Source organism: Phalacrocorax carbo (assembly GCF_963921805.1).
Source record: "Phalacrocorax carbo chromosome W unlocalized genomic scaffold, bPhaCar2.1 SUPER_W_unloc_3, whole genome shotgun sequence".
NCBI classification, from domain to species: Eukaryota; Metazoa; Chordata; class Aves; order Suliformes; family Phalacrocoracidae; genus Phalacrocorax; species Phalacrocorax carbo.
The window spans coordinates 707232-714531 of NW_026990254.1; the positions used below are offsets into that span (position 1 = coordinate 707232).

The following is a 7300-nucleotide window of genomic DNA, read 5'->3' on the forward strand; positions in this document are numbered from 1 at the left end:
ATCAGATGTCCAAACTTATCGACAGAGATAGGACAAGCAACCCCATATCACCAGGAAGCAGGAAACGACCCCCTAACAACAACTGAATCATGGGAAGAATACCTCCCAGGCATGCTTATGCAAGATAACCATCAGATGTCCAAACTTATCGACAGAGATAGGACAAGCAACCCCATATCACCAGGAAGCAGGAAACGACCCCCTAACAACAACTGAAGCATGCGAAGAATACCTCCCAGGCATGCTTATGCAAGATAACCATCAGATGTCCAAACTTATCGACAGAGATAGGACAAGCAACCCCATATCACCAGGAAGCAGGAAACGACCCCCTAACAACAACTGAAGCATGGGAAGAGTACCTCCACTATCTCATTGAACATGGAAGTAAAGATGTATAAAGAGAGACTGTTTGAACTGCTCAGTACGGTAGTTGGCGGAGCGCAGACTCCCCTGCCGTCCAGCGCTGTATTTGCTCATATTCTACTTGCTACAATTAATAAAATTCTAATTGGATTATGATCCATTGTGGTCTCAATTTATGACAATTTTGGTGCCGTGACTCGGATAAGGAACGGTGAGCTTCTGTCCTCCGGGGAGGCGCCCCGCGGCAATCCGCGGCCCCGCGACTGACAGCTTACCTCAACCTTACCGACGAACCTAAATTCTAGAATGATGAGCAAAGGAGAAACCGGTAAAATCCCATAAAAATTCTGTGCACGGGAGTCCGGACGAAGACGCAGGGCGCGTAAGTATATGGCGAATTTGTTCGCGGGTTTACCGTTCGGGCGGGATTGGGTTTCCTGGAATATAACGAGTGAGAGGTTCGCTATATTGAACCAGGCGAGTGCGGACCCTTAAGTACTGCGTTTCCCATCTCCCGCGAGGGACTGGGCCAGGAACAAGGGGAACGAGTGAGTGCACGCTTGTGGATATTCCAGAAGATGGGGGCGAAGGGCAGCAAGCCTTCGACTCCCATGGGAAAGGTACCCACTGTACCTAAGAATACCCCTCTGGCATATATCCTAGACAATTGGAGATATTTCCCTGGAACCCTAGGGAAAGATAAACAGAAAATGATAAAATATTGTACTAGGATATGGGGAGGGAAGAAGATTTCTAAAGATGTCGTTTGGCCAGTCTATGGGTCAGAAGAGGATTGGGTCAGACAACAATTAAACCTCTGGGTTAACAATAAAAAACCCCTTAACCCAGAAGAGAGTCAGTATGCGGAAGTGTGGCTAGAAAGACCGAGAGCTAGACTTTATCCACTGAATGAAGTAAAAACTGAACAAAAGAAAAAGAAGGAAGAGTTAGACGAAACCCTTCTAACCCCCCCTCCTTATATTTCTCCTCCTGCTCCCGCAGCCCCTTCAGAGGTCCCCAGAGCGCCCACTCCCCCACCAGAATCGGAACAAGGGTCTCCCCCTCCTCCTAGACGCGTAACTAGGAGTCAAAAAGGGGCAGCTCAGATGTATCCTTTAAGGGAAATGCCCATGGGGGGACCCCAACCTGTGATTGGATATATTTTTGTGCCCCTAAGTTCGGCTGACCTACGAGATTTTAAAAGAACCGAGATGGGAAACCTAATTGAAGACCCACTCGGAGTGGCAGAAAGATTAGATCAATTTTTGGGACCAAACCTTTATACTTGGGATGAGATGCAATCTATCCTTGGTCAATTATTTACTACCGAGGAAAGAGATATGATTAGACGAGCAGGAATGAGACTGTGGAATGCTCAGCATGCCCAGGGACCCCAAGCAGATATTAAATGGCCACTCCAAAGACCTAATTGGGATAATCAGGATCCGGTGCATAGAACTCATATGCAGGACCTGAGAACTATAGTAATTCAAGGGATTAGAGAAGCAGTACCCCGTGGCCAGAATATCAATAAAGCATTTAATGAAATACAAAAGAAAGATGAGAGCCCTACTGAGTGGCTGGAACGACTGAGGAAAGCCCTTCAGCTGTATTCTGGGGTAAATCCAGACGACCCTTTAGGGCAAGCGCTCCTCAAAACTCAGTTTGTGGCAAAATCATGGGAAGATATCAGAAAGAAGATTGAAAAGTTAGAGGACTGACAGAATAGAGGGTTGGATGAATTATTGAGGGAAGCTCAGAAAGTCTACGTAAGGCGGGAAGAAGAGAGCAGCAAGCGACAAGTAAAAATGATGGTAGCAGCAGTCAGAGAGGATCGCAAAGGGCGGACTGGTGAACACAGATCTGCTGGAATGAAACAAGGGAACGTGGTAGTAAAGAAGGAACAGAGATGTTGTTTTTACTGTGGAAAGAAGGGACATATAAAGACGAATTGCAGAGAAAGGATCAGGGATGAGGAAATATTAAAAACGGAATAGGAGAGTCAGGGGCTCTATATCTTAGGGGACCGGAGTCATCATGAGCCCTTGATAAAATTAAAAATAGGTCCCCATAAACAAGAGTTCACCTTTTTAGTAGACACTGGGGCTGAGAAATCGACTATTAGGCAAATACCTGAGGGATGTAAAGTTTCCCCTGAAAAAGTACAAGTAATTGGGGCAAAAGGAGAACCCTTTAAAGTAAGCAAAATCAAAAATGTGGTATTCGAAACTGAAAATAAATTTGGAATGGGTGAACTCTTGCTCGTCCCTGAAGCAGAATTTAATCTGTTAGGACGAGATTTAATTGTTGAATTGCAATTAGAAATTAAAGTAAAAAATCAAGAGCTAACGGTGTCTGCTTATCCTTTGACCGTGGATGATCAAAAACAAATTAACCCCGATGTCTGGTACTCTCCGGACACAATAAGTAAACTGGAAATCCCACCGATTAAAATTCAAATTTCCGAACCCCACATACCTGTGAGGATAAGGCAATATCCCATATCCCTAGAAGGACGGAGAGGATTAAAACCAGAAATTGATCGATTGTTAGCACAAGGAATCTTAGAGCCTTGTATGTCACCCTTTAACACTCCCATTTTGCCTGTAAGGAAGCCAAATGGGAAATATCGGCTCGTACATGATTTAAGGGAAATAAACAAAAGAACTATCACCCGGTTCCCTGTAGTAGCAAATCCATACACACTGCTAAGCAAGCTAGGACCCCATAACTCCTGGTATAGTGTGGTTGATTTAAAGGATGCCTTTTGGGCCTGTCCACTGGCAGAAGAATGCCGTGATTATTTTGCCTTTGAATGGGAAGACATAGAGACAGGCCGCAGACAGCAATTGAGATGGACCGTGCTCCCCCAAGGGTTCACTGAGTCCCCTAACCTGTTTGGACAGGCCCTGGAAGAGCTCTTAAAAGAATACCGGGTACAAACGGGAAATGTGCTGTTACAGTATGTAGATGATCTGCTCATAGCAGGGAATAATAAGAAGGATGTAAGAAAAGAAACCATTCGACTTCTAAACTTTCTTGCACAACAGGGACTACGGGTATCACAAGAAAAGTTACAATTTGTGGAGGAAAAAGTGAAATATTTGGGGCATTATTTGTTTAACGGCAAGAAGATATTGGATCCGGAGCGCATTAAGGGAATTCTAGAATTACCTATGCCTGTCACTAAGAGGCAAATTCAGCAAGCATTAGGGCTATTTGGGTATTGTAGACAATGGATAGAGAATTACAGCTTTAAAGTTAAATTTTTGTATGAACAACTGTCTAAAGACAAAATACCCAAGTGGACCCCTCAGGATCAAGATCAGTTTACCAGCCTCAAAAGGGAGTTAAGTCAAGCACCGGTTTTAAGCCTCCCAGATCTAAAGCGGCCATTCCATTTATTTGTTAACATACATGAAGGAACAGCATTCGGAGTATTAACTCAGGAATGGGCCGGACAAAAGAAACCAGTAGCATACTTATCAAAGCTGTTGGATCCTGTGAGCAGGGGTTGGCCAAGTTGTTTACAAATCATTGTTGCTGCTGCCTTATTACTTGAAGAAACGAATCGTATTACCTTCAATGGAGAAGTTGTCCTATATGCGCCTCATAACATAAGGGGGGTGCTTCAACAAAAAGCAGAAAAATGGCTTACAGATAGCCGACTACTAAAGTATGAGGGAATACTCATAGAATCTCCAAAACTGTCCCTAAGGACTGTCGGAGCGGTTAACCCTGCAGAATTTTTATACCCAGGGGAAAGTACTGAGTTAATACACGATTGTCTTCAAACGATTGAACAACAAACACGAATTCGACCAGATCTAGAAGAAGAGGAATTACAACATGGAAAAATAATTTTTATAGATGGGTCATCTCGAATAGTGGAAGGTAAACGATTGTCAGGGTATGCCATCGTTAAGTTGGATAAAGGAGAATTTAAGACAATAGAATCGGGCCCCCTGAGTGCCAGCTGGTCGGCTCAAGCCTGTGAGCTGTACGCATTGTGGAAAGCCTTAGTGTCACTGAAGGGAAAGGATGGAACTATATATACAGACTCACGCTATGCGTTCGGAGTAGTACATACCTTTGGGAAAATATGGGAGGAGAGAGGATTTGTTAACTCACAGGGAAAAGAACTGATACACCCAGAATTAATTCGGCGAGTTCTGGGGGCATTGAAAATACCAAATAAAATAGCAGTTGTACATATAAAGGGACACCAGCGAGGCACGAGTTATCAAGTTAGAGGAAATAATGCAGCTGATACAGAAGCAAAACGAGTAGCAGGCAATTATAGTACGATTTTGACTATGCAACAAGTACCTGTTAGTAATAATTTGAGTTTTGAGTCTGCAGAAAAGGAAAAACTAGAACAAATGGGAGCTAAGGAACAAGATGGTAAGTACATATTGCCAGATGGGAGAGAAGTCTTGCCGAAGGGCATAGCACTCGAAATCTTTTCAAAAATACACAGTAAAACACACTGGGGAACCCAGGCGTTAGTTGATCATTTCAATCAACAGTTTGCCTGTATAAGCGTATATAACATAGCAAAGGCAGTCACGGCAGCCTGCGAAACCTGTCAAAAGGTTAATCGAAACAACATGAGACAAAAACCTCTTGGAGGACGTTCCCCAGCATACAGACCTTTCTCACACATACAAGTGGATTTTACTGAACTACCCAGGGTAGGGCGTTACAAATATTTATTAGTAATGGTGGATCATTTAACACATTATGTTGAGGCTTTTCCTACCTCTAAGGCAACTGCTAACCAAGTTACTAAGGTATTACTTGAACATATTATATCTCGATATGGAGTACCCGATGTAATCGATTCGGACAGAGGAACACACTTTGTGTCAAAAATTGTTAGAAATCTAACAGGAAGTTTAGGTATTAAGTGGGAATACCATACGCCATGGCATCCACAAAGTTCGGGAAAAGTTGAAAGGATGAACGGAGAAATCAAAACTATTTTGACTAAATTAATGATAGAAACCAAATTATCATGGGTTAAGTGCCTACCCATGGCACTATTAATTCTCAGAACCAGGCCCCGAGCAGATGTAGGGATATCAGCGTTTGAACTGGTGTATGGAATGCCCTATAGAATCGAAAGTCCACAAACAAATGTTTTAATTCGAGATCATATGATTAATGAATATGTTTCACAATTAGCAGAACATCGTAACAAGCTTTGGGAACATGGACTAATTGTGCAACGACCCCCATTGGACTTAAAAATTCACAATTTTAAACCTGGGGACTGGATATTGGTTAAAACGTGGAAAGAAGAAACCCTAAAACCCAATTGGGAGGGACCTTATCTTGTTTTGCTTACAACAGAAACAGCTGTCCGGACTGCTGAGCGTGGATGGACTCATGCTAGTCGCATTAAAGGCCCAGTGACGAGACCCCACTGGAAAGTAATCAGTACTCCAGGTGACACCAAGATAACTCTGAAAAGATAACGTAATGATAAGAACTTTAGTTGATTATTTTGCCGCATTACCTTTTGGTATAAAGTGTATATTGCTGTTTATATTTGCTATAATTATCTTTTTTTAATCTATTATATATGGAAGCGTACAAAGTGTGTTGAAGGAAATTGCTAAACTTATGTAGTAACACAATATTGAATATAGAGGAAAAGCTAATAAGCACTTTAGATATACAAATTAGATGCAATCATTTGAACTGCGATTGTTATCCATTTGCTCGTTGCAAGTGTAAGGTATGCCAGGATAAATGGTGGACACACTGTGAATATGGATACCCTCCGATAGGAGTTTGCACACAGTGTTGGAAAACCCAAAGAACTCTCACTGAGTGGAAATTAAAAACAATTAGAGTCGGAACAAGAAATTATTCGAGGATCCCATGAATGGTGGAAAGTTTTGCCAAAGGAATAAACCCTTAGTATTATTGTTACCATTCCAACGAATCAATCCCCTTTGTGGTTGAAATTCTGGCTACAAAGTGCAGAAGGGAAGTACTAGCTGTGTCTTGCTTAGTCCCATTAGTTAAAGCTGCAAAGTGGGAGGCCTATATAAACAGGCAGAAAGCCTGAAACAGCTGTTCTCCTGAAGATTTCCCTTGCTGCCAAGAAGATGGTACACCCCGTGGCTCGAAGCAACCGAGTCGACGGGCGAGGCAGAGGAGGAACAAACTGTGGAGAAAAGAACCAGAACAATGAGACGCAAAAGCAGCTATGGTCGAACTTCCCCAAGACTGGTAAAAGTGTACTTAAATTGGAAAAATTGACAGACACCCTTTTTCCTGGTATATCGTTAGTTTTATTATCGATAATAGCCCAAACTCCGGAAAAGGTTAGATCAACGTAAAAAAGATCGTGAAGCGGGCAAGTTATGGTATGAAAGCTGGTTTAATGTTTCACCTTGGCTAACCACTTTGTTGTCTGCTTTAGCAGGACCGCTTATTATGTTGATTCTGGGACTTATATTTGGACCTTGTATATTACGCTGTATTTTACATTTTATTAAAGAACGGTTTGACCCAGCTAAATTGCTTATTTTGACTACAAGGTCTGAAGCAAAATATGAGAGTGTATCTATTAATGAAGATGATGATTGTTGTGAATGCATTATGCCACATAAGAACTATGATTGTAATTGTGAGATATTACCTTGTGAGTGTTATGATAAATGTCGGAATTGTGGAAGAAGATTTGCCTGCAGTGCCGAAAATGAAAGTAGTGTCTAATAAACAATAATAGGATAAAAAGAAAAAGGGGGGATTGTGAGAAACTGAACTAAGGTATTGTTTATTAAGACTTATGTTAAGCTCAATGTAAAGGTTATGCGAAGAATACCTCCCAGGCATGCTTATGCAAGATAACCATCAGATGTCCAAACTTATCGACAGAGATAGGACAAGCAACCCCATATCACCAGGAAGCAGGAAA

General features: G+C 42.1%; 1 long non-coding RNA gene across 1 annotated transcript; it reads left to right on the forward strand.

Annotated features, from left to right (window-relative positions):
- The first annotated feature begins 476 nt into the window (after positions 1-476).
- On the forward strand, positions 477-5917 carry LOC135310862 (uncharacterized). Its single transcript, XR_010370827.1, has 2 exons — positions 477-748; positions 5554-5917. It is a non-coding gene; the product is annotated as an uncharacterized LOC135310862 (long non-coding RNA).
- The last annotated feature ends 1383 nt before the right edge of the window (positions 5918-7300 follow it).